Here is a 25,360-nt window from a genome sequence, read left to right on the forward strand (position 1 = left end):
TCCCCATAAACATCTCGTTGTTATGTTGTTATGTTAGTACTACTTATTCACCTGCAGTTTCTTGGCACTTATAAATTCGTGGGGAGAGAGTCCTGTTCTTTGGTTTGACATGCTCTTGAGGCTTATCAAGACAAGTGGGACTGCATCGGGCCATTTGAAAAAAGTAGAGGCGCACACTTTCGCAATTCAGGATTTCAACATACTGTTGACTTGCTCCACCACTTCTGATGGTTCTGGTCTGTAACTACAATGGAATGCCTGATCAATCTTCAAGGATATTGATTTCAAAATGAGAGCCACAATTTGATTCTACAGAACCTGGCATGAAAAAAATGTGGGATCAACTCCCTCAGTAATATTTTGGCTGCAGTGAGACTATCGCTTCTTGTAGTCGGGTATCCATCCACCTTGAAAAAAGGCACACTACAACTAAAATGTACCTCAACTTGTTACAGACAGGCATCTCCACAACATCAAGCTGCGATTGACTAAAGGGACCGTCAGACTTTCCTATGTGACTCATGTTCACAACTGTCCTTTTGCGGTCATTTAGCTGCCGACTGGCAATGCGTCGCTGATACAAACTCTCAGCCATGGACCTAAAATGGGTATTATACAAGTATTTCTGGAAGGAACGAATCACCCGATACCTTCCAACATGCTTAGGGGGATGAAAGTGTTGGGCCATTGTGGGTAACAGGTAGTCAGGCAGCATGGGCCTCCAATCATCCGAAACCCATCTATAACGCTCACCTTTGCTACATCCTGCACTGAGCGACCCTTCCTCGTAATTGTCGAGTGTTTCATGTTGCATTTCTCAGAGCTCATTTAGGGTGTGAACCTTTGTCAATAACATGTTTGTCACATTTTCACTGTCAGTTTTGATGGTTCATTTAGATTGATTGAGCTGGATTCAAGAGCACAATACTTTACCACCTGATCAGCATAGCGAATACCCGATGTGGCCATGTGATCACCACTCTTGTGTTAAGCGCATTTTACAACAGACATTTCTCTAGGTAACTGCAGTGAATCAAGGAGGTTTAGGATGTGTATCCCATTTCTTCTGGGGGAACCAGAGGATGCCATAAAACCTCTTTGTGACCTTAGCTGGCCAAAATCATGGACCACGCCCACACCAAACCCATACTGGCTCTCAATGTAGATAATAGCACTCAAATCATCAGCCACAGACCACGCTCCTTTTAAGACAATCAATTCAGATACTTGTGTTGAGGTTGTATTGCTCAAGTAGGAAGCTTCCACGATACCACGTGCGGTGCAGACTGCATATTCTGAACTCAAGGTTCCATAAGGTTCTCTCAAACAAGAACCATCTACAAATAATGTCAACTCGGCCAATTCAAGTAGTACATCTAGTATGCCTGGTCTTGACTTGATACATAATTATTAGACAACCACTCAGTCATGATTAAAATCCCTTTCCTCATCATCAGGATCTGATATTGGCAAACGTTGTACAGGATTCAGGAGATTGCACCTTAGGATGGAAATGTTTTCAGCCGCCGAGGTTATTTGTTCTTATCTTGTCAAATGGCTGTTTGTCATATGTTGAGTTTGGCAAAATTTCAACTGAATGAGGACCCATCACAATAAGGCTGTAACCCATCACAATCACCTCACTTTGTTGTACGCATACACTGACAGCAGCAACTGATTTCAGACAGCCGAGAAGTGCCATGACACAGGATCCAGTGAGGCTGAAAAGTAGGCCACTGGCCATTTCACTTCTCTGTGGGTCTGTGCCAGCAAAGACAATGCACATCCGTTGTGTTTTTGACAAAATAAGAAGTTTGTCTCTGAGCTATAGGAAGGCATTCAAGCATACATCATCTCAGTGTACCGGATCACTCATATCATTCTGAGTATGTGTGACGGGGCGGGATCAGACCACAAGAGTTCTGAGGCTCATACAAACTGGTGGTCTCCAGTGTATCTCTCTCCCCCTCTTGTCTCCCTCCAACAGGACGACTGGGGTTCACACCACATCCCCCTGTGGAAGCCATCACACGAGGAAGAAAACGCCGGTTCCTTTAACTGGGGCTACGAGGAGGTCGAAGCCCCGCCCCCGCCCGACGTCAGTGCCTTTCTAACAATGAGAAAGGATGGATCTCGGAAGTCAGTGTGTGACGACACCGCCCCGGAGGAGGTGGATTCGAGCAGAGCGACACTTGGAGGAGGAAACGAAGACCAAGGACCAGAGCTGGGAACGAGACCCCCGGGTTCCGGAGCTGTGCCAGGAGGCCAACGTCCCCACGATTCGCCGAGCCACGCCACGCTCCAGGAGGAGCGTGGCTTAAGCAGGTACGAGACCGCGTCTCGGGGTGGGTGGGGAGGAGGGACCCTCCTAACACCTAGAACTAACGCCCCGAAGACCCGCTTGGGCAAAACCTGCCCACTCCTTTTATTGTATACAATTTTAGCACCAAGCACGCCTTTCTCTTAGACTCCGTTTTTTAAATTTGTTTAAGAGCACAAGAGTGTGTGGTGCCCCTTCACTCCCCGGCCCCTTGCCTGACTGTAGGAAGGTGGAATCTGAGTGCATGGTTGCCCCCACTTTTTTCCTGGTGTTTTGATGGTTTTTGACTAGTCTGGCTGGGATCCTGCTATCCAGGACCCCAGCCTATCTGTTTACTCCCTTAAATGACATGGTGTGCATATTAGATGCACTAGTGATTGGATACTGTGGTACCTTATGAGCCCCTAGTATATGGTACCTTAAGTACCAAGGGCATAGGTACTTCACAGGCCTATCAGGGGTTGAAGCATGTATTATGCCACCCCTGGGAAGCAGACTAAATCTGACACCACAGGCCTGCTACTGCAGCCTAAGTGAGGTAGTGTTAGCACTCCTCACTGAGGTATAGGTTCCCTATATCTCACCTTACACACACATATAAACCTATCAGTCACCCCTAAGGCAGGCCCTATCAATCCTGAGGGCAGGGTGCTTGGTTTCCATGTGAGGGGGTGCCTCTGCCTGAGCAGGGCCCTTCTGCAGCTCTCAGAGTCCATTCTCTGTGGCTGTTTGTGGATGCGGTTAAACCATATACTCTTAAGTGCATTATAACCTAGCGGTAAATGCTAACTCTGGGATGGCTGCATCAAAACATGTCGTGTTTGGTGTCAAACGCCTTGGAATCATACCCCCACACCAGTAACTGGTGTGGGAGTATGATCCCACCCTTCTAGAGGGGAAAGACATGTACCCACTGTGGAAACATGGTAGAATACTAAAGAGCCATGGCATCACAAAATGGATGCCACCAGCACAGACACTGGGCTGCCCTCCTGCTGTGGCCGAAACTCACAGTGGAGGAGGCCCAACAATAGGCATCCTGTCACAGAGAGGTGTCACCACCTTCCAGACAGGATTTAGTGTATTGGGGCTGGGTGGGTGCACTCCTCGAGTGCTTTGAAGGCCTGCACTGGGGGAGCAGTAGGCTCCTCTGTGCATATGCCAGCTCAAACCGGTTCAGGGGCTACCTGCCCTGCTCTGGCACGAAACTAGACAAAGGGAAGTGGGTGTAACCACCCATTCCCCTGACCCTCCCATAGGAGTGGTCATAGAGCTCGTCCCTCCCTTTCCTTTAGTATAAGATAGGGAACCCTTGCCATTGCAAGTTAGATATCACTGGACGACGCTCTACAAGAAGAATCCTGGACCTTCGACTAGCTTTGGAAGACTGAAGAATCTCCCTTGGAGTCAAGGAGTGACTCCCCTGCTTGGTAGGCACCAAAACTTTGAATCAACGGTCGCAAACTTTCCCGCTCCCGCCGGAGTCCGAAGTCCCTGCAGCCCCGGAAGTGGATTGCCTGACTTCTCGACGGCCATTGTGAGTCCCCAGCAGAGCTGAGGCGAGTGGATCCCACGGGTGATGAGGAACAGCAATACCCGGGTACCATGCACTATTTTTGAGTGCAATCCCTTCACGGCGTTCTACGAACTTGTGCATTGGACCAAGTATGGTCCAAGCCTCCAGCAGGATTTCCACTGAAGATCAGAGGCCTACCTTGTCCCGAGTGACCGTGGGCTCCTGTGAAGTGAATCCTCATGAGGCGTCTTCACGATCCCTTGCCCATTGGCTTGTGGGTCCCCTGAAGACTTTCACATCAAACCAAAGGGCTCCCCTGGTTCCTCCAGGCCTGCCCTGACTTGCCCTCGCTGAGTGAGTCCCTCAGACCTTGCTGGTCTGCACCGCTGACTTTCTTCACTTTCCACAAGAATTGCTGTTGCCAAGGCTTGTTGGCTCCAATCCAGTTGCCGACACCTCAGTAAGCTGCAGACTTTGTGGGACACTCTGAATCCAGCTCCTGGTCATCATCAATGCCTCCTGGACCTCGTGGCTGAAGAGTCAAAACACCCGTGATCACCTGAAATTACCCGACGACTGTGGGCATCCATCTTCCTGGCCCCGGGTCACTGGCAAGTGACTTTGAACACTGTCTCCTCTGCTTTCAGGTCTTCTTTCTTCTGAATCCAGCCTTGGATTCCACCGGACACTTCTCCAGTCTTCACAAGCAGCAAATCTTCTTCGGCTTCCATTGAAAACGACGCCACAACCCGACACCAAAAGACACCTATGCACCCGGCTTCCCTGGGTGAGGTAACTCGAGCACTACGGTGCTCCTGTGTGTGTTGGCCCTCGAATTACTTACCTTGTAAGTGGCTTGCTTGTAGACTCTCCCGAAGTACCCTAGAACAATTAAAAATCCAACCGCGACTTGCTCCATTGAAATCAATAGGGAACCAGCGGCTGTGTTCTCACACTGCACGCGTCACCCGTGGGTCCTTTACTTACCTGCCTTGGGTGGATTAGTGAGGCCCCAGCGATTCTAAAGGCTCCAGGCCTTGTCCCCTTAAGAGTCGACATTCCTAAACCTCTTTTTTAGTATATGGTCTGGTACGCCCCTAGGGCCCCAGCCATATTTGTGCTTAACTTATTGTGAAGCGTTGATGTTTGCATATGTTCCTGACTTCTAATCTCATAAAGAGATTAGTAGAGTGTGTCTAGTAATAAATACATATATATTTTATATATATACCTGTGTGGTGTCCTTTCATTTGGTAATTCAAGAGATTATAAGGTAAAACAAGCTGCTTTACATTCCTCTGAGACTTAGCCTGAAGGCTGCTCTCCACAGCTACCACTAGGATAGCTTTCTTTAAAAGGTTGTCTTAAACCTATCTACCATAAGAATCGAATTGGACTGGTGCAAGGTGGCCACTTTAACTAGTGACCAGCATATGCCAGGCCAACTTCTCACACTGACTGTCTTAAACAGGATACCAACCTGACACTACTGTTCTCTCCCTTCTCTTTACACGCCATTGAGACGGAGAACTCCACCCAAGGCCCTCCCCCCGACCCGGAGAACAGGAACTAAGGACCACGGATAGGCGCCAAAGGACTCACGACACGGCGGATCCGGCGACCTTTGCCTCAAATGGACTGACCAGTCAGCATAAACGTGCTTTTGGGAAAATAAAACCATATATCGGTAGACCTTGCATCAGACCCGTTATTGCAACCCCGCCACAACTGGTGTCAGAAGTGGGATTGCCATCCCAGTCCGTCAGTCAACCAATGATGGACACCCTAATACAACACCTCGTCAAAGGCCAGGAGAAATTGGAGTAGGCCATTGAGAGGCAGATGACCTCGGCGATGGCAGACCGGGAAATGTTTAAACATACATCACCGCACAGATATAAAGACTGCAGAAGGTGGTGACAGACCCGGGACCCCAGCTCCTGCAGAAAGGAGGCCTGCCCCCCATGTTCCTTCTGGGGTCTCCCTTCAGAAGTACGTATCCGGCGAAGACCCGGATGCGTTTTAGGTGAACTTTGAACGGGCAGCAAGAGCGTGCGGCTGGCCGGAAGAGAAGTGGCCATTCTTTTTAGCACCCCTTCTGACCGGGGAAGCGCAATCGGCATATCAGATAGCCAATGCCACCAGAAATACGCCGTATCATGAAATAAAAGACATAATACTTGACCACCTTGGCCTGGATTCAAAGGCCTACAAGATACAATTCCACAAGGAAAGGGGGGAACCGGGTGAAAAACCCAAAACCCTGTTTTTTTGTTTGAAAATGGCGGCGGACAAATGGCTACGGCCAACAACTAGTACAAAAGAGGAGATCATGAACAGGGTGTACCTTGAACAATTCATAGAAGCCCTCCCATATGGAACACAACGGTGGCTCAAACAGCACTCCCACCTCTCGGCAGAACAGGCCATAAAGATGGCTGAGAACTACTTGCGAGCTCAACCATGAGCACCAGTATGGGACGCTGAAAAGACCAATAAAGGTGTAACCTCCGCAAAAATTGAAAAGAGAACAAAACGTACAGTGGACCTAACAAAAGCAAAAACCACTAAACCGGAGATACCCTCCTTCAGGGGTCCACAATGTTTCGAGTGTGGTGACTTGGGCCACATTCCCCGCCTTTGCCCCAGACGAAAACCAGCGGACGAACCTATAGAGGTTGGGTACATCCCAAAGGCTGTGTTCTACTCGGTGGAATGGGTTCCTCATTTTATGTACGTGTACAGGTGAATGGGAGGGTGGTAAAGGCATTACTAGATTCAGGGTGTAGGCAGTCAGTGGTACAGAGAAACCTCATCCTCCCCTCTCAATGTCTCCCCAAGACAATGGTGCACATCCGATGCGTACATGGGGATGTTAAGCCATACCCTTTAGCAGTAATTACCCTGGTTCCGGTAGCAAGACCCCCTTGTACTGTACGGGTGGGGGTGGTTGATACCTTACCTGAAGACATTATATTAGGGGTCGACAACCCTGACTTCATGTCCTTATTCCAGAGTCAAATAGAAAGAAAGATAGGTGAACAGGGAACTCTTATTCCAGCCCTCGCCACCCAAGAACCATGGTTTCTAGACCGTAGTTTCTGTTTTGCCCAAGCTAATTACCACAATTTGTTCAACGCCTGGGAGGCAGCACATGTGGAGCAAGACAACCAGACCCCTACCTATCCCCGTTTTTTGATTAAGGACGATCTCCTCTACCGAAAGGGAGGCCCAGAAGAACCAACACAACTCCTAGTTCCGGTTCCTTTTCTGGAGCAAATATTATTCTTCTCTCATACACACCTCACAGAGGGACACTCTGGCACAGAAAAAACTACCCAGAACGTGTTACGCCACTACTACTGGCCCGGAGTGTATAAAGATATCAAAACCCACTGTCAAACATGTGAAGTGTGCCAGAAGAAGAACATGCAAAGACCGCCTGCGGTTCCGCTCCAACCCCTACCAGTGATAGGAAAACCGTTTGAAAGGATTAGAATGGACTTGATAGGTCCTTTGCCTAAGACACCGAGGGGCAACCTCTAAGCCCTAGTCATCGTGGATTATGCCACCAGATTCCTGGAAGCGTTTCCACCCAGGACACCCACGGCCAAAAACATCGCAGAGAAACTTCTCAAACTGTTCTCCGGAGTTGGCTTCCCCAGGGAAATGTTAACAGATCAGGGGACGCCATTCGTACCCAGACTAATGAGGGAGGTGTGCCGTTCCCTGGATCTACACCAACTACGTATGTCGGTATATCACACTCAGACCGACGGTTTTGTCGAGAGTTACAACCGCTCTTTGAAAACCACCTTGAAGAAGATGTTGTCTGTAGAGGGAAGAGATTGGGATCGTCTTCTACCTTTGGCTCTATACGTACTGCGAGCACAGGTGCAGAGCAGTATGGGTTGTTCAGCATTCGAGATGCTTTACGGACGACAACCCAGATCCCTCCTTGAGATGACCAAAGATGCCTGGGAGAGAGACTAGGTAAGCGACCAGAAGACCCTCTTGGAATATACACAACAATTAAGATCCAAAGTGGGCAAATTAAGAGATCCAGCCTACTCCAACTTGGAGAGGAGCAAGGAAAAACAAAAGAAATACTATGACAAGGGAATAAAATGGAGAAAACTGTCAGTCGGAGATTGGGTGTTGGTCTTACTCCCCTCATCCATCCAGAAATTCCAGAGTGAATGGGTGGGCCCGTATAAAGTGGTGGAAACCGTGGGAAACACAATGTACCGGATACAGATAACACCTAACCACATCCAATGCTACCACATCAACCTATTAAAAAAATGGTTGGGGCCCCTGCCCAAAACTACACACCTATCCCTACCAACGTCATCCTTGGTTGGGACAACATTGGAACAACTGGCAGTGAACGACGAGCTCCCTGAAGAACAGAAACAAGAACTTTACCAAACGTTAGAACCCTTTTTGGCCATTTGTTCAGACACTCCGGGGAAGACCACCCTAGCTGAACACAGGATCAACACACAGGAAGGGAAAGTGGTAAAACAGAGACCATATAGAATACCAGCGGCAAGAAGAGCGGCCACAAGGAAAGAAGTACAGGAAATGCTCCGGCTTGGGGTCATACGCCCCTCTACCAGCAATTGGTCATCGCCTATTGTGAAGGTTCCCAAGCCGGACGGGTTGATACGATTTTGCATGGATTTTCGCACACTAAATGCAATCTCAACCTTTGACGCATTCTCCATCCCACGCGTAGACGAACTTATTGAGAAGTTGGGTCATTTCAAATACATCACCATGTTTGATTTAACGAAAGGGTACTGGCAGGTACGCCTCCGAGAAGAAGACCGAAAAAAGACCGCCTTTTCAACAGAAGACGGTCTCTACGAGTTTAATGTTCTCCCCTACGGCCTCCATGGAGCACCCGCCACTTTTCAGAGGTATATGAACACCATACTCCATACATATCCCACATTTAGTTCTGCCTATCTGGATGATATTGTTGTGTTCAGTAAAGCATGGGAGGAACATTTACAACACCTGAGAACCATCCTAAAGCCCTTGAACGCGCTGGACTTCACGTTAATTCAAAAAAGTCCCGAGCAGCATATCAGAGGGTCAAGTATCTGGACTACATCCTTGGGCACTGCACAATCGCTCCCCAGATGGAAAAAACCAAGGCGATAGCAGAGACCCCCTTCCCTCCAACCAAAAGAGAAGTGCGAGCATTTTTGGGGTTAGTTGGGTATTATCGGTGCTTCATCCCCCAGTTTACCAACATAGCCGCTCCATTAACAAACATCCTTAGGAAAGAAGCGCGCCAACAGTTATTGCTATGCTCCACTACTGAGGTGCTTGACGCCTTTCAACTCCTGAAGAACGCCATCACTACAGGCCCTATTCTGATTTCCCCGGATTTCGGCAAACCCTTCATATTGTCCACGGATGCCTCCAACTTTGGGATAGGCGCAGTATTGTCCCAGGTAGGGGAAGATGGGTTAGAACATCCAGTCCTGTATATTAGAAGGAAGCTCTTCCCCAGGGAGGGCAAATACCCCACAATAGAAAGTGAATGCCTGGCCATTAAGTGGGCTGTTGATAAGTTGCAATATTACCTGGAGGGATGCCCCTTCATCCTGTACACGGACCATGCCCCCTTAAAATGGATGTGCCAAAACAAAGCCCACAACCCCAGAGTACTCCACTGGTTCCTGTTGTTGCAGCCCTATGCGTTTGAGGTGCGTCATCGAAAAGGGAAGGATAATGGGAACGCTGACCATTTGTCCAGGGTATTCCCTCGCCCCAATCAGGAGAATCCAGGGGGGAGGTGTGTGATGGGGCGGGGTCAGACCACGAGAGTTCTGAGGCTCATACAAACTGGTGGTCTCCAGTACATCGCTCTCCCCCTCTTGTCTCCCTCCAGCAGGACGACTGGGGTTCACACCACATCCCCCTGTGGAAGCCGTCACACGAGGAAAAAAACGCCAGTTCCTTTAACTGGTGCTACGGGGAGGTCGAAGCCCCACCCCCGCCTGACGTCATTGCCGTGGACGGATCACGGAAGTCAGTGTGTGACGACACTGACCCGGAGGAGGTGGATTTGAGCAGAACGGCACTTGGAGGAGGAAACTAAGACCGAGGACCAGAGCTGGGAACGAGAGACCCCCGGGTTCCAGAGCTGTGCCAGGAGGCCAACATCCCCACGATTCACCGAGCCACGCTCCAGGAGGAGCGTGGCTTAAGGAGGTACGAGACCGCGTCTCGGGGTGGGTGGGGAGGAGGGACCCTCCTAACACCTAGAAATAACGCCCCGAAGACCCGCTTGAGCAAAACCTACCCACTCCTTTTGTTGTATACACTTTTAGCACCAAGCACGCCTTTCTCTTAGACTCCGTCCTTTTAATTTGTTTAAGAGCACAAGAGTGTGTGGTGCCCCTTCACTCCCCGGCCCCCTGCCTGACTGTCTTAAACAGGATTCCGTCCTGACACTACTGTTCTCTCCCTTCTCTTTATACGCCATTGAGATGGAGAACTCCACCCAAGGCCCTCCCCCCGACCCGGAGAACAGGAACTAAGGACAACGGATAGGAGCCAAAGGACTCACGACATGACGGATCCGGCAACCTCTGCCTCAAATAGACTGACCAGTCGGCATAAACGTGCTTTTGGGAAAATAAAACCATATATCGGTAGACCTGGCCTCAGACCAGTTATTGCAACCCCGCCACAGTATGCCTCTGTAGAGGCTTTGCCACTGTGGAAAAGTTAGAAATCTACTGGCGACAGTAGCTAGCCATTCCCAGGAACATTCCGATTTCCCTTTCTGTAGTGAGTTCTTTTATTCACAGAATTGCAGAGGTGTGTTCTTTGGACACCTTTTTAACTCACTTCTCAATCTGTTGTCCTTAGTATATGACCTCTTTCTGAGAGTACTGAAATTTATTAGGAGCCACTTTGAGTACATTCTCTGCGAGATTATATCACAGGGCAATTGTGCCTATTCTGCAGCTTTCCTTTGTTTTAGATTCCACCTATAGGTCATCTACATATTGTACTAGCACTGAATTACAGGGCAACTGTAAGGTCTCCAGATTTTCTTCAATACCTGATCAAATGTTTGTGGGCTTTTTATATACACCTGAATTGTACTCAAACTTTTTAATGCGAAAATAAACTGACTGTTCTCAGTAACAGAATAGAAAAATCTATGACTGTAAACCCTTCCACATCTGATGGAATTTAGAAAGGGATTACTGCAGGATTGAATAGTACATGATAACATGAGATTACATTTTGGTTAACTCCAACATGGTGAGTCCCAAGCTCAGATGTAAAAAGAGAAGGTTATGCGTGGGGCTAGCTACCCCAAAATGTAATATAATCCCAGCCTTGGGGATATAGGAATCTCCTTCACAGAGAGCTATGATGCCTTGTGGTCAAAGTAAGAGATCCCTGGAAGCCACAAAGCTGATACACCTGCTCTCAATCAAGACATTCACCATCGGGACATGGAATGTAAGGACCATGTATGAGACAAGCAAGCTAGCTCAGTGGCAGTGCAGAGGAAAAAATACAACCTGGCCCTGCTTGGAATCAGTGAGACCAGATGGACACATTCCAGACAGAATGCCTGGCTCCAGGTGGAATGCCGCTGTACTCTGGACACAGGGAAGAGAACGTCCTACATACTCAGGGAGTAAAACTGATGCTAACACCAGCCACCAACAGAGCTCTGACTGGATAGGAAGCCCACGGTCCCAGAATCATCACAGTGACCTTCTGCACAAAGAACATGAGAATCAACATGACTGTTATCCTGTGCTATGCACCTACAAGGGACAGCAAAGAAGAGGAAAAAGAACAGTTTTATAACAGACTCTAGTCCATCCTGGAGAAATGCCTTGAGAGAGACATCACTATACTGATGGGGGACCTCAATTCCAAGATTGGAAGCAACAATATTTGGTACAAAGAAGTCATGGACAACCATAGCCTTGCGACATGAACGAGACTGGTGAAAGGCTCGCAGATCTCTGTGCCCTGAACAGTCTGGTGATAGGCTGTAGTGTATTCCCACACAAAAGATTATGTATGGCAACGTGGGTGTCGCCAGACTATTCAACAGAGAATCAGACCGACCATGTCTGCATTGACAAGAAGTTCCAAAGGTACCTGCAGGATGTGAGAGTGATGAGAGGAGTGCACATGGCGTCAGACAATCACCTTTTCAAAAAGAACAATTGATGGACAGAATGCAGAAGAATGTCATACATTCACCCAGTACAGAGATCTGGGCATAAATCCATTGTTTGTTTGCTCCCCATGCCATTCCAGTTTGAACCCAGCCATATGCATATCAGTCTTGACCCTGTGACTCATGGGAACGGTCCAGCCCGAACTGCCATTCCAGGTCCTCCCTTGACTGGAAACAAGCATCCTAGGACCGTTTTAGGGTTTCACCCCTCATCAGCCAGGATAGCTTGACTCCAGTGGCATGGAGAACACAGGACCCACGTCTGGGCATACCCGTCCCACACGGGGTGACAAATGCAAAAAGAACAATTGATGGACAGACTGCAGAACAATGTCATACATTCACCCCAGTATAGAGATCTGGGCCTAAATCCATCGTTTTTTTGCTCACCATGCCATTCCAGTATGAACCCAGACATATGCAAATCAGTCTTGACCCTGTGCCTCATGGGAACAGTTCAGCCCGAACTGCCAGGCCAGGTCCTCCCTGGACTGGAAACAAGCATCCCAGGACCGGTTTCCGGGTTTCACCCCTCATCAGCCAGGTTAGCTTGAGTCCAGTGGCATGGAGATCATGGGACCCACGTCTGGGCATACCCATACCACTCGGGGTGACAAATGCAAAAAGAACAATTGATGGACAGAATGCAGAAACATTTGCACATTTACCCCAGTACAGAGATCTGGGCCTAAATCCCTCTTTTTTGCTCACCATGCCATTCCAGTTTGAACCCAGCCATATGCAAATCAGTCTTGACCCTGTGCCTCATGGGAACAGTCCAGCCCGAACTGCCAGGCCAGGTCCTTCCTTATCATGGCCAGGCTAAAGCTAAAGCTGAAGAAAGCATGGATGGAACCAGCAAACCAATGCCATTGATATAATACCACCCTCCTCAAAGATGCTGTAGTAAACTACAGGAGACTGTTGTAGTAGAAATTCTGGTTTATTCTCAATTAAGTAGAAGAGGAGTAAAGGGTGCTGGCATCCTCTCTTAAGCTCTCTGGATCTATTCTCAACCAGCTCATTCTAAATTCCATAATATATATACATTCTAAATGATGTAGTGACATTCCACATATTAGTTCCAAACTATTAAAGAACTAGATTACTACACATCCTCTTTCTTAATAACAAAAGAAACAAAATACAACCCAAAACTACATGCTACAAATAAAAAATGTTTACATAAACATATCTAACAAACAAATTAATTGTAAACACAATCACTTAAAGCTATAGGCATCCTGAATTACTTGCACACAAACTCATTTGAAGCTTTAGGCATCACAACTCGTCTGCCATACCTCGTGACAACGGGCCCATTACCCGTGCCCCTAGTTTCTTCGGGTTGGAAAGAATAATTAGAGGTGATAGGTAAATCACTTTGGATAGAATCAGACATTGTTTCAGCAACTTGGAGTTCATATGCAAGTATTTGCTTAGTAGCAGTCTCCATACCAGTGGTGTCATTTGGTGTGTGTGTGTTAGGTGCGAACTCAGGGATAGTACCCGAATTCGAACAACATTCAGGGCTTAACCACCAATAATCACCACCCCTCTCCCTTTTCTCGACATTATTGTCACTGTTTGGGTGTTGAAGTCATGCAATTGCAACACGGCTCATGTGATGAATACTACCATCCTCTAACATGACCGTATTACGCATTACCTTAGAGATTTTTCTCGGTGCAGAAAAACGAAGCTGCAGTTTTCCAACTCTCTTTCCCTCTTTGATCCTGCCCCATTGTCCAACTTGCAAAAAAACACTCTTGGTACCATGTTTGGAATCGAAATATGCTTTTTTTTTGTGAGTTCACAATGCATTCTCTGACCTTAGTGCAATCCCATACATATCTCTTACTTCTACCCATCCAAGTTGGGTTAATTTTGCAATAGGGTAAGCTCCCTCTCATGAGACCGAAAGGACTTTCACCACACGTATCATGCACAGTGATCCTGTACGACCATAACAGTTTGTCAAGGTCTATATCCCAGTTCTTCTTTTTTCTGCTAGCCAATTGTAAAGCACCTTTAACCACTCTGTTGACCCTTTCTACAACCGAATTGCTCCTGGGATGATACAAAGCAGTCAATTTTTGTACTATACCGGTGGCACCCATAAACTGTTTCATAGCATCTGATTTGAATTGTACCCCGTTATCAGTCAAAATTGTGGCTGGTAATCCTTCTCTAATAAAGCATTCATCAAGAAATGTAATTACCACACTTGTATTAATGCGTTCCACTACCTTGATCTCAATCCATCTGGAGAATAGATCTACTAAGACCAAAATATATTTACACAAACCATCTTGCCAAATTATGAGACCCATAATGTCCAAGGCTAAATCTTCCCAAGGTAATTTTGGACACCCTAAGGAAGACATTGGAGGGTTAAGTGTTTTCTGACTCTTGTCAGCACCATCACAACTTACGCAGTCACTGACCTGTCTTTCAATTTCCAAGTCAACTTTGGGCCACCAGTATAATGCCTTGATGTTTTTTTTAGTTCTAGAGACTCCCGGATGACCTTCGTGACCAATTCTAATAATTTTCTGTCTGATGCCAACAGGAGGAATAATTCTTTCACCACAGCAGACAAACTCTCCATCCAGACTTAATTCATCTCTTACTTCCCAGAATGCTCTAATTTGTGGATCAGATTTGTCTTCATTCACCCATCCATTAGAAATTTTATTCACAACCTTCATGAGTAGGTGATCCTTGGAACCCTCTTGCTGCCATTCATCCATTTGTAAACCACATGACTCCGAAAAGACCCCAGCAACACAATAATCATTCCAACTGCTCTGATCCACTTCTCTGAGCGGTAAGGACATTCTACTTAAGAAATCAGCTATGATGTTCTTGACTCCAGGTACATACTGTACCTCATAGACAAAATCCTGGAGTCTCTTGGAAAGTCTAGCTATTCTAGCTGAAGCTCTGCAAAGGCCTTCATTAGTGAGAAGTTTGGTTAAAGGTTTGTGATCGGAACGAAGGGTAATTTTTTTCCCCCAAATAACCTTTCTGAAATGTTCCATAGCCCAAACACACGCCAACGTCTCTCTCTCTATAACAGAATACTTCTCCTCACAAGGAGATAGAGAGCGTGAAGCAAAGGCTATTACAACTTCTACACCTTGTTTTGTCATTTGGGAGAGACCTCCCCTTAACCCTGTGCCACTGGCATCCGTAGTCACAAATGTTTCAGCAACAGGATCAAAACCTTGTAAAGTGGGTGCACACGTGATTGCATTTTTGATTTCTAAAAAAGATCTCAGACATGCAGCACTCCACACAAACGGGGTCTTGTTTTTCATCAATGTCGCATTTCATACGTTTTTGGAGAAAACTAGTTGACAAATTTTGAATGAAATTCAGCTAATCCCAGGAATGATCTGAGATCATCTTTAGACTTAGGTGCCGGAGAATTGACAATTGCTTCCACTAGTTTAGCTTTGGGTTTGATACCTGCGTCACAAATCTCATGCCCTAAATACGTGACTTTTGTTTCTGCAAATTTACATTTGCTCCCTTCAGCAACCAACCCATTTGAATCAAGAATTTTTAACACTTACCTTAATTTAGAATCACGATGAAGTTTGTTTTTACCCATGATTAAAATGTCATCCTGAAAAAATACTACTTCTGGGATGTGACCTAGTAATTTGGACATGAGTCTCTGAAAGACCGCAGCTGCCGAAGCTAGCCCGAATGGCATACGCTTGAATCTGAAACAACCAAACAGGGTACAAAATGTAGTGAGATGCCTGCTTCCTGGATCAAGAACCACTTGATGGTAAGCAGCCGATAGATCCAGGGTTGAAAATAATGTAGAGTCACGTGTGAGAGATAGCATCTTATCAATTCTGGGGAGCGGAAACAGGTCTATTAGGATGTTATTATTCAAGTACCTCAAATCCACACATAGACGGGCCTTTCCATTGGCTTTACGAGCCACGACCAATCGAGAAACCCATTCAGCAGCCTCAACTGTTTCAATAACCTCATTCTCTATCAGTTTATCCAATTCACGTTTCACTTCCTCCCTAACTATGAACGATATGTTGCGAGCTTTGTGTATTTTGGATATGGCCCCGTTTTTAAAAATAATTTTATTTGTGAAACCCTTAAGCTCGCCCATTTGAGATGAAAAAACATTTGGGAATTCTTCTAATACCTATTTTTTGGTGTTTTCACTTTCGCATGCAATAGAAACCTGCTCTTTACTGTTCGGGTCTAAGATGATGTTGAGATTTTTTTGATCTTTCCATCCAAGGACTGAAGGTCCTTCTTTCGCAATGTATAGTTTTCCAGTTACATGTCTACCCTTGAATCTAAAAACAAGTACTCTGAACCCTAGTATATCAATTTTTTCGCCCGTATAGCTTTCGGGGGAGATGTCACTAGGTTCCAAACCCGTTCCAATACGTGAAATGAATAATTCATCCCAAACCTGTTTGGCAATGATAGTGTAAGGTGACCCAGAATCGGCAGCTAAGTGGACCTGAACACCTCCCAAAGACATTTGACAAATGGGTTTAGATGAGCAATTATCAGAAATATTCAAAACAACATTTTTAAAAAAATATATATTTTTAGGCTCTTCATCAGATGATACTGAATTACTGTACTGTTCAGAATCACGTATGCACGCAACCTTGTTCTTTTTTTTTTTTTTGTTGAGCTTCCTTCTGCAAGCCTTCGCAAAATGACCCACAATGCCACATTCCAGACATTTTGCGGATCTTGTCGGACATCTGTCAAAATTTGCCGAATGGAGGCGACTGCCACATCTGTAACAAATTAAGTTCCCTATTTTTTTAGGTTCAAATCTTTCCTTCTTTTTACCATCCGTTTTGGGATCTCTGTAATTTTTATAGTTTGTTTTTCCCTCAGAATTGTTATTCACCACTTCAGCATCCTTTTTATCAACAGACAAACTCGCTTTTGCACACCGTTAAGAAAGCTCTGCTTTTTTGACCATTGCAATGACATCCTTAAGACTACTTTCACCCTCAACCCATAATTTATCTTGTAAATTCTTATTTTTTGTGTACATGACGATTTGATCCCTGATCAATTCGTCATGTAACTGAGCGAATTTGCATTTGCTTGCGATTTTCTTTAACGCGGATACGTATTCTTCGATACTCTCTTGTTTATCTTGTTTTCTTTGAAAGAAACTGTGTCTGGTGACTGCTATGCAAACTGTGGGAGAAAAATGGTAATCTAAATCAAGGATTGGAGCTTTAAATACATCCATATCCCCTCCAGCCCTTTCGTGTTTGTGTAGTTCATTATACACTCTTAAACCCTCAAGACCTAAACAGTACATTAAAACTCTTGTTTTTCTTTCAGGAGAGAAGGTGCCACTGGAGTCTTCCATGTTTGCACTATAATTCAGAAAGTATTCTTTCCAGTCTGTCCAAGGTACCGGTGGTTCTCCTGGTACAGCTAGGAATTCTCGAGGGGTGTTGATGTGCATAGAAGTTGTAGCAGTAATAGGTTCAGTACTTGTGCCAGCAGTATCAGGCATGTTCCGATAGTGGATACTTCGCAATTAAAATAATGAAATAGTAACTCTTATTATTATTTTCTTTTTAAATAATATTTCTGAATAGTTCAAAGTATAAATTGAGGGTGAACAGGAAATGTACTTTGACTAGTCCAACAGTCTTTATCACCGACCCAGCACCCTTGTGATACAAAATTTCCAAATGCAGCAAAACCACTTGAAATGTAAATATAAATAACAATTTAGGTAATACTCTAATTACCCGTATGCTTAAAACGCTTTGCGTAGTCTCTGTCACGCCCCGCCCCACAGATCAGAGGAGGCTAATGCTTGGGTTCGATTCTTGGTTTTATTTCTGCCACGGACACATGTCCAGGGGTATAGGAAAAGGGGATCAAATAAAAGGAGGCGTCTGGTAGGGAGGGGTCTTTTGGGCTGCCGTTGAGATCTTCCAGTTACTTTTGCCTTCTCGCGTCGCCGGTGGTTTCCTCAGGCGTGGTCCTGCCAGGCGTCCCCTCAGAATAAAAAGAAACACCGGGGCAATTAGTACCTGTCCCTCCTGTTGGTTTCCCTCCCCTTTTGATTTCAGATGCATTTGGGGGTACCCAACCCCTTATTCCCTCTAGGGTGTGGACTTTCCAATTCTGTCGTCCCCGGGCCCTTATCGTCAGGTGTGTCCCGTTGAAGATGGGTTAAAACCCGCCCACTCACTATCCATACAGATGGTTGTCTGCAACCCTGCGTAGGACAACTGTATGTGCCACCAACCCACGAGGGACCTCACGATTTCCTCCAGCACTTGCCTGAAGCTGGGACCCGACTCATGGGTCCCGGCTGCCTCGTCCTTGGGTCCTTCCTCGGGGCACGTCTCGGCGTAGCCTTGAGTTTCTGCCATCGTCTCTCCCTCCCTCCTCTCCTCGCTTTGCTCCTCGCTCTCGCTCCGCTCCTTGCTCTCGTTCCGCTCCTCGCTCTCGCTCTGCTCCTCACTCTCGCTCCGCTCCTCGCTCTGCTCTTCGCTCTCGCTCTGCTCCTCGCTCTCGCTCCGCTCCTCGCTCCCTTCTGCGTCCGCTTCCGGTGGTTTTGGGTCCTTCAAGCCCCTCCTCTCAGGTGTGAGTAGAGCCAGTACTGGCAGTAGCGACCTGGTGCCCCCGGGGTCCTTCACCAATTCCCCTTCGTCACAGTCTCTTTTGAAGAAAACTCCGTGTGAAAGCGTTGCTCCGATGCGACGATATCTTTGTGTAGGTGTTACTATGGTAACCGTCAATCTAAGATGGCTGCCGCATAGCGTGACCTTTACGTGCTGATGTTTGTTAACCCTAAGCATGCGTGGGCAGCGTTACTGTGCTGGTAGCGCTTTGCTGTCGTCACACTCGTTGCTGATGCAGAGAGGAGGAGCCCGCTGTTAGCGAGTCGCTGTCATCACACTCACCGCAGATGCCCCGAGGAGGAACACGCTGGAAGCGACCCTTGAGTGCGAGGAGATGCGGGATTCAAACATGAGTTGGTTAACCGGTAAGCAGTAACCAATGCGCCAATATATTAATAAAGTAACTTTTCCATGTGGCTCACCTCGATTCCGTGTTGGTCTCTTCAGGAAGCTCACGATGGAGAAAGATTCTCTAGTCGTAAATCCTGCGTTTCCTTTTTTTTTTTTTGACTAGAGGCACTAGGAATAGGCTTCCGTTACTTGAAACAAAGTTGTTTGAAGACTCTTAATCATGAAGCAAGTGTGCCTATCCTGTCGCCAAATTTTGTAGTAAACTGCAGGAGACTGTTGTAGTAGAAATTCTGGTTTATTCTGAATTAAGAAGAGGAGTAAAGGGTGCTGGCATCCTCTCTTAAGCTCTCTGGATCACAACCAGTTCATTCTAAATTCCGTAATATATATACATTCTAAATGATGTAGTGACATTCCACACATTAGTTCCAAACTATTAAAGAACTAGATTACTACAGATGCACAGAAAAAAAGTGAATACTCAGTCACCCCCAGTAATAAGTTTCAAGTCCTGCAAGAACTAGAGGATGATAGAAACCCAGTAAAAAGCCCTTGGGAGAAGATCAAAGAAACAGTGACATCAACCTGCTAGGAGGCACTGGGTCCCAAGAATTGCCAGAATAAAGAATGAATCTCCACTAAGACTCTGCAAAATCCAAGCGAGAAAGGAAAAGAAAGCTGCAGTCAGCTGAACAAGAGTAGAAAAAGAGAACGTTCAAGGCAAATTCACCAAATACAACAAGGAAGCAAAGAGAAGCTTAAGTACAGACAAGCGAAGATTCATCAGTGGGCTTTCCACCGAAGCCCAGGAAGCAGAAAGCCATGGAAACTTGAGAGACCTCTATGACATAACAAGGAAACTCACCTGTAGATATAGCAAGCCAGAAAGACCTGTTAAAGGCAAAAACTGGGAAGACAGTCATGGTTAATGAATGCCAACAATGAAGATGGGTGGAACACTTTGAAGAACTGCTGAACCAATCTGCCGCAGTCTCCACCAGACATTCAGCCAGCCCAGACTGGCTTTCGACCAGGCCATAGCAATGAAACGGTGCTCCTGGCCGTGACTGACTCCCTGCGCCTGTGGCTGGACACAGGCAACCCAGTAATTCTCGTGCTATTAGATCTCTCAGCAGCCTTTGATACAGTCTCTCACACGAGGTAGCTGGAAAGGCTGCAAGAGATTGGAACACAAGGCCTTGAACTCAAATGGCTGCATCATCTTCTGAAAGATAGACATCAAAGTGTCATCCTGAGCCCATATTCCTCTTTCAAGAAAATCCTTGACAAGGGTGTTCCGCAGTGTTCCTGCCTGAGTCCTATTTTGCTTAATGTCTACATGGCTCCCCTGGCCTGAATCGCAGAGTGCTTTGGAATAATCTCATACGCGGATGACACCCAGCTGATGTTTACATTTGACCTTGATCTGACAGCGACAAAAGAACGTTTCACGCTGGGCATGCTAGTCATCTCTGATTGGATGAACAAGAACTAACTCCAATTAAATGCAGACAAGATGGAGATCATGCTGTTTGGGATAGCTTCCTCTATTTGGACAGATGATTGGGGGCCTCACCAACTGAGCTCCACTCCTGTGCTCAAACAAGCAGTAAAAAATCTTGGTATGAAAATAGACCAAGCTCTAACGATAAAAGAGCACATCTTGGCCACCTCCGAAGTATGCTATCATAACATGCGCCTTCTGCGCAGAATATTCCCCTACCTTCCAACCTCTGCCCGAAAGACTCTAGTCCAAGCCTTAGTAATAAGCAGGCTGCTAACGAGAACTTAATTGTCAAACTCCAGGTAGTCCAAAATACTGCAGCCAGGCTTGTTCTCAATTGCCCTTCCGGCACGGCTTCGGATCCGTTGCTGAGGGAACATGCACTGACTGCCAGTGAAGAAAAGATCTTGTTTTAAGATCTGCTGCCTTACCTATAATGCCCTAAAAGGGAAAGGCTCATTATATCTGCAACAAAAAATTAAAGCATACACACCTGGCCGTTGCCTAAGATCTCGTGTTAACGCCTTATTGTGTGTTTTCCACGCGTTCGCCTGACTCGCAGCGGAGCAAAGGCTTTTTCCTATCTCGCTCCCTACTACTGGAACAAGCCCATATTCGCACATGTCCGAACTACTGTAAATTTAGGAAATTACTCAAATCCCACCTATTCTGAACTCCTTTCTCCCTCCACTGATTCCTGTTTCTGCAACAGGGCCGAGATGCCCCAGGGTGAGTTGTGTGCTATATTAAATATAAATAACATAACATAACTTAGCAAGGGCTTGCCAATCAGCTGCAGCAGACTAACCAAGGAAGAAATACAGCAAGTCATCAAACATCGAAGTAATGGGAAGGCAGCAAGACCTGTCAACATCTCTGCAGAGGCACTGAAGGCAGACATTGAAATATCAGTAAATCACACACAACTAAGGGGGAAGAGGTTACACTCTCACACCAATCTCCTCACTAAATATCCAACAACAGACAAGAGGAGTAGGAGTGCAAGGCCACCTAGGCATATGTTCACTGGGTGACAAGTTAGCTGGATCCAGAATTGGGTAACATATATGGAAACAATATACGAGTGGCATGATTATGATTTGATTAAACATGTGTTTATAGGAGTACTCTAACACACAAAGAGTCATCTCTCTCACATGTATAAATGGCTATGATTGTTATATTTACATTTACAGGTATTACCGCAGTGTGTATTGCAGCCCTAAACCCAGATTGGGTCTATCTTCAACCTATTAAAGGAAGGCAGGAGATCAGGGGAATCAAGGGTATCGTAGGTCCTGATGAAAGCCGTAAGGCCTGTGTAGGGCTGAGAAAATTGGCTGAAATATGCTGACAAACATGTAGAGAGGAGGGTTGTGGAGCCATTGATACTCCCCGATACCACAATCGTTTATCTATTTTAATCCTGACCAGGAAGTCCAGGAATAAAAGTGTAAGCGTATATTACTGAGCCAGTTTTAAACTCCCATTTCTGCACTATTATTCTTTTCAGATCCCTTTTACTTTATGTTTGTATTGTCTTCCCCCTCCCCATTGCTCCGCCCAAGGCGCTGGTCTGCGCAGGGGTGTCGAAGCAAGCCCTATGATAAAGCATGCCACAATTTGTGGGTGAGGGCAGTTTTTAAAAACAAAGCGTGTGCCATTAACCATACTAGCCGTATGTTTCTTTGCATTCCTACTCCTCTTGTGTGTTGTTGGATTGAAATATCAGTAGACATGCTCGACCCTTTGTTTAGAAGGATCTGGGATGAGGAAAGGTGCCACAAGACTAAAAGGAGGGATATCGGATCAATATCCCCAAGAACGTGACCTGAGAAACTGCACAAACTACAGTGGGATAAGTTTTCTAGCAACCTCAGACAAAGTGTTCAACAGAGTCATCCTGAACAGAATGGAGGAACAAGTCGACACTCAGTTATGAGACCATCAAGCTGGCTTCTGCAAAGATAGTTCCTACATAGATCAACTTCAAACACTACCCATTATCATTGAGCAGTCGATGGAGTGGGACTCCCCCTCTATATCAACTTCATCGACTGTGAGAAGGCATTCAAAAGCATGGGCAAGGAGACCCTTTGGAAACTCCTCCACCACTACGGTGTGCCAGATAAACTTGTAAGAATCATCAGGAATTCTTACAAGGGAATGTACTGCAAGTTAGTCAATGGAGGACAACTCATGGAAGCCTTTGAAGTGAGGACTAAAGTCTGCCAGGAGTTTTTGCTCTCTCTTTTTCTCTTCCTGCTGGCCATACACTGGATCATGAAGACATCTACAGCAAGGAAAAGAAATGGGATCATGTGGACACCTTAGATGCAGCTCAATGATCTGGACTATGCAGACAATGTGACCCTTTTCCCATAACCATCTGCAGATGCAAGAGAAGACTGACAAAGTGGCAGCCGCATTAGCACAACTTAGCCTCAACATCCACAGGCCAAAATCCAAGATCCTGAAGGCTAACATGTCCAGCACAACTGCAGTCACTCTTGCAGGCAATACACTGGAAGAGGTTGCAGACTTCATCTACCTGGGCAGTGTCATAGACAAGCAGGGTGGCATCCAGCCCAATCCCTGAACAAGGCTAGGGGAGGGAATGTGGCCTAACGGAGCTGGGGAACCGGGTTCAAGTATCAGCAGGGACGCACAACATTCTGTGATTCTGGCCAAATCACGTAATCTCCCCATGCCTAACAACAACGAAAAATTAATGTATCCATCTGTAACGTAACTGGTGCTCATGTAAAGTGCTCTGATACCTCCGGGGCTAGTTTGCGCTATATAAAACTCCCGCAAAAAAAACAAAAAAACACCTGGTGGAACACTTGCCTACAGACCGCCTGCACCCCACACCCTCTTCACCAACGCCATCGCCGACCACATCGCACCCCATGCCCCCGCCTCTACGTACTATATACTACTCGGAGACCTGAACCTCCATCTGGACAACCACAGTGATCCCAACACCACAGCCCTCCTGGAGACCCCCACCAACATAGGACTGAAGCAACTTGTCTCCACCCACACACATAGCAGGACACACACTCAACCCCATCTTCACCGGAGAAAAAAACATTAGTTTCAGCCACACCATGGACCTGCTCTGGACAAACCACCACTGCATCCATTTCTCCTTCACGAAACCCACCGCACACAAGTGCAAGCCCGCTCCCCCATGCAGAAGCTGGAACAAAGTCTCAGAAGAACACCTCACGTCTGCCCTCACCTGCACTCCTCCTCCTACAATGAAGGACGCCAACAGAGCAGCAAGGAACCTCCACCAATGGATCGCCAATTGCGCCAACACCCTCGCCCCCCCTCCAGAACACCCCTAGACAACACAACAAGAAACCAACTGGTTCACCACGGATCTCCGTGAATCCAAGCGCGCCTGCCGATGACTCGAGAAGAAGTGGAGAAACAGCAAAACCCCGGAAGCACACACCGCCTACAAAGCAGCCATGACAGCACACCACCAACTCATCAAATCAACAAAGAAAAACTTAATCTAAAAAAGAATCCTCTCCAATGCCCACAACTCCAAGGAACTCTTCGCCATCATACAGGAATTCACCAAACCCAACAGCGAAACTACCGTCTTCCCTCCCTCCCATGACCTCTGCAACAAACTCAGCTCCTTCTTTCTCATCAAGATCAAGACTCTCTATGACAACTTTGATAACCAAGACCACAACACTGCCCTAACCCCCACCCCCAACGACATTATCCAAAAAACCCTTCTCACCTGGAGCCCTCTCACCACAGAAGAAACCTTAAAGACTATGAAGAGCATTCGCTCTGGGGCACCTACTGACCTGTGCCCGCTGCATATCTTCCACAGAACACTGCCATTGCACCCGAGCTACGTCCGACTATCAACTGCTCCCTCAAGACCGCCACATTCTCTGACGATTGGAAAAACACCAAAGTCACCCCCCCCCCTAAAGAAGCCCTCCGCAGACCCGACAGAGATCAAGAACTTCATCTCTCTGCTCCCTTTTGCCGCCAAAGTCATCGAAAAGGCCATCAACACCCAGCTAGCACACTTCATAGAAACTAACAGCATCCTAGACACCTCTCAATATGGATTGCGCAGCAGCCACAGCACCGAGACCGCCCTCATCGCCGCCCCCACCGACCAAGGCCACACGGTATCCCTCATCCTCCTGGATCTATCAGCAGCTTTCAACACTGTCTCCCACTGCACACTATCCACCAGGCTCTCCCGCTGCACACTATCCGCCAGGCTCTCCCGCTGCACACTATCCACCAGGCTCTCCCGCTGCACACTATCCACCAGGCTCTCCCGCTGCACACTATCCACCAGGCTCTCCCGCTGCACACTATCCACCAGGCTCTCCCGCTGCACACTATCCACCAGGCTCCATGACGCCAGCATCCGAGGATTAGCCTTAGACTGGATACGATCTTTCCTCTCAGGCAGTGCACAGAGAATAAGACTCCCGCCCTTCCTCTCAGAACCGACAATGATCAGATGCGGAATACCCCAAGGATCCTTCCTTAGACCCACACTCTTCATCGTCTACATGGCCCCCCTCACAACCATCATCAGAAACCACGGACTCAACATTGTCTCTTACGCTGATCAGTGGCATAACGAAACCTAAGGGGGCCCCCCTGCAAATTTCACACAGGGGGGCCCCCACGCCCTGGATCCAGTCAGGAGTTTTAAGGACAGGGACCTCACCGCCCTTGCACAGTGCAGGAGGGAGCACCCTGG

Source organism: Triturus cristatus, chromosome 2_1 (assembly GCF_964204655.1).
Source record: "Triturus cristatus chromosome 2_1, aTriCri1.1, whole genome shotgun sequence".
Lineage (NCBI taxonomy): Eukaryota > Metazoa > Chordata > Amphibia > Caudata > Salamandridae > Triturus > Triturus cristatus.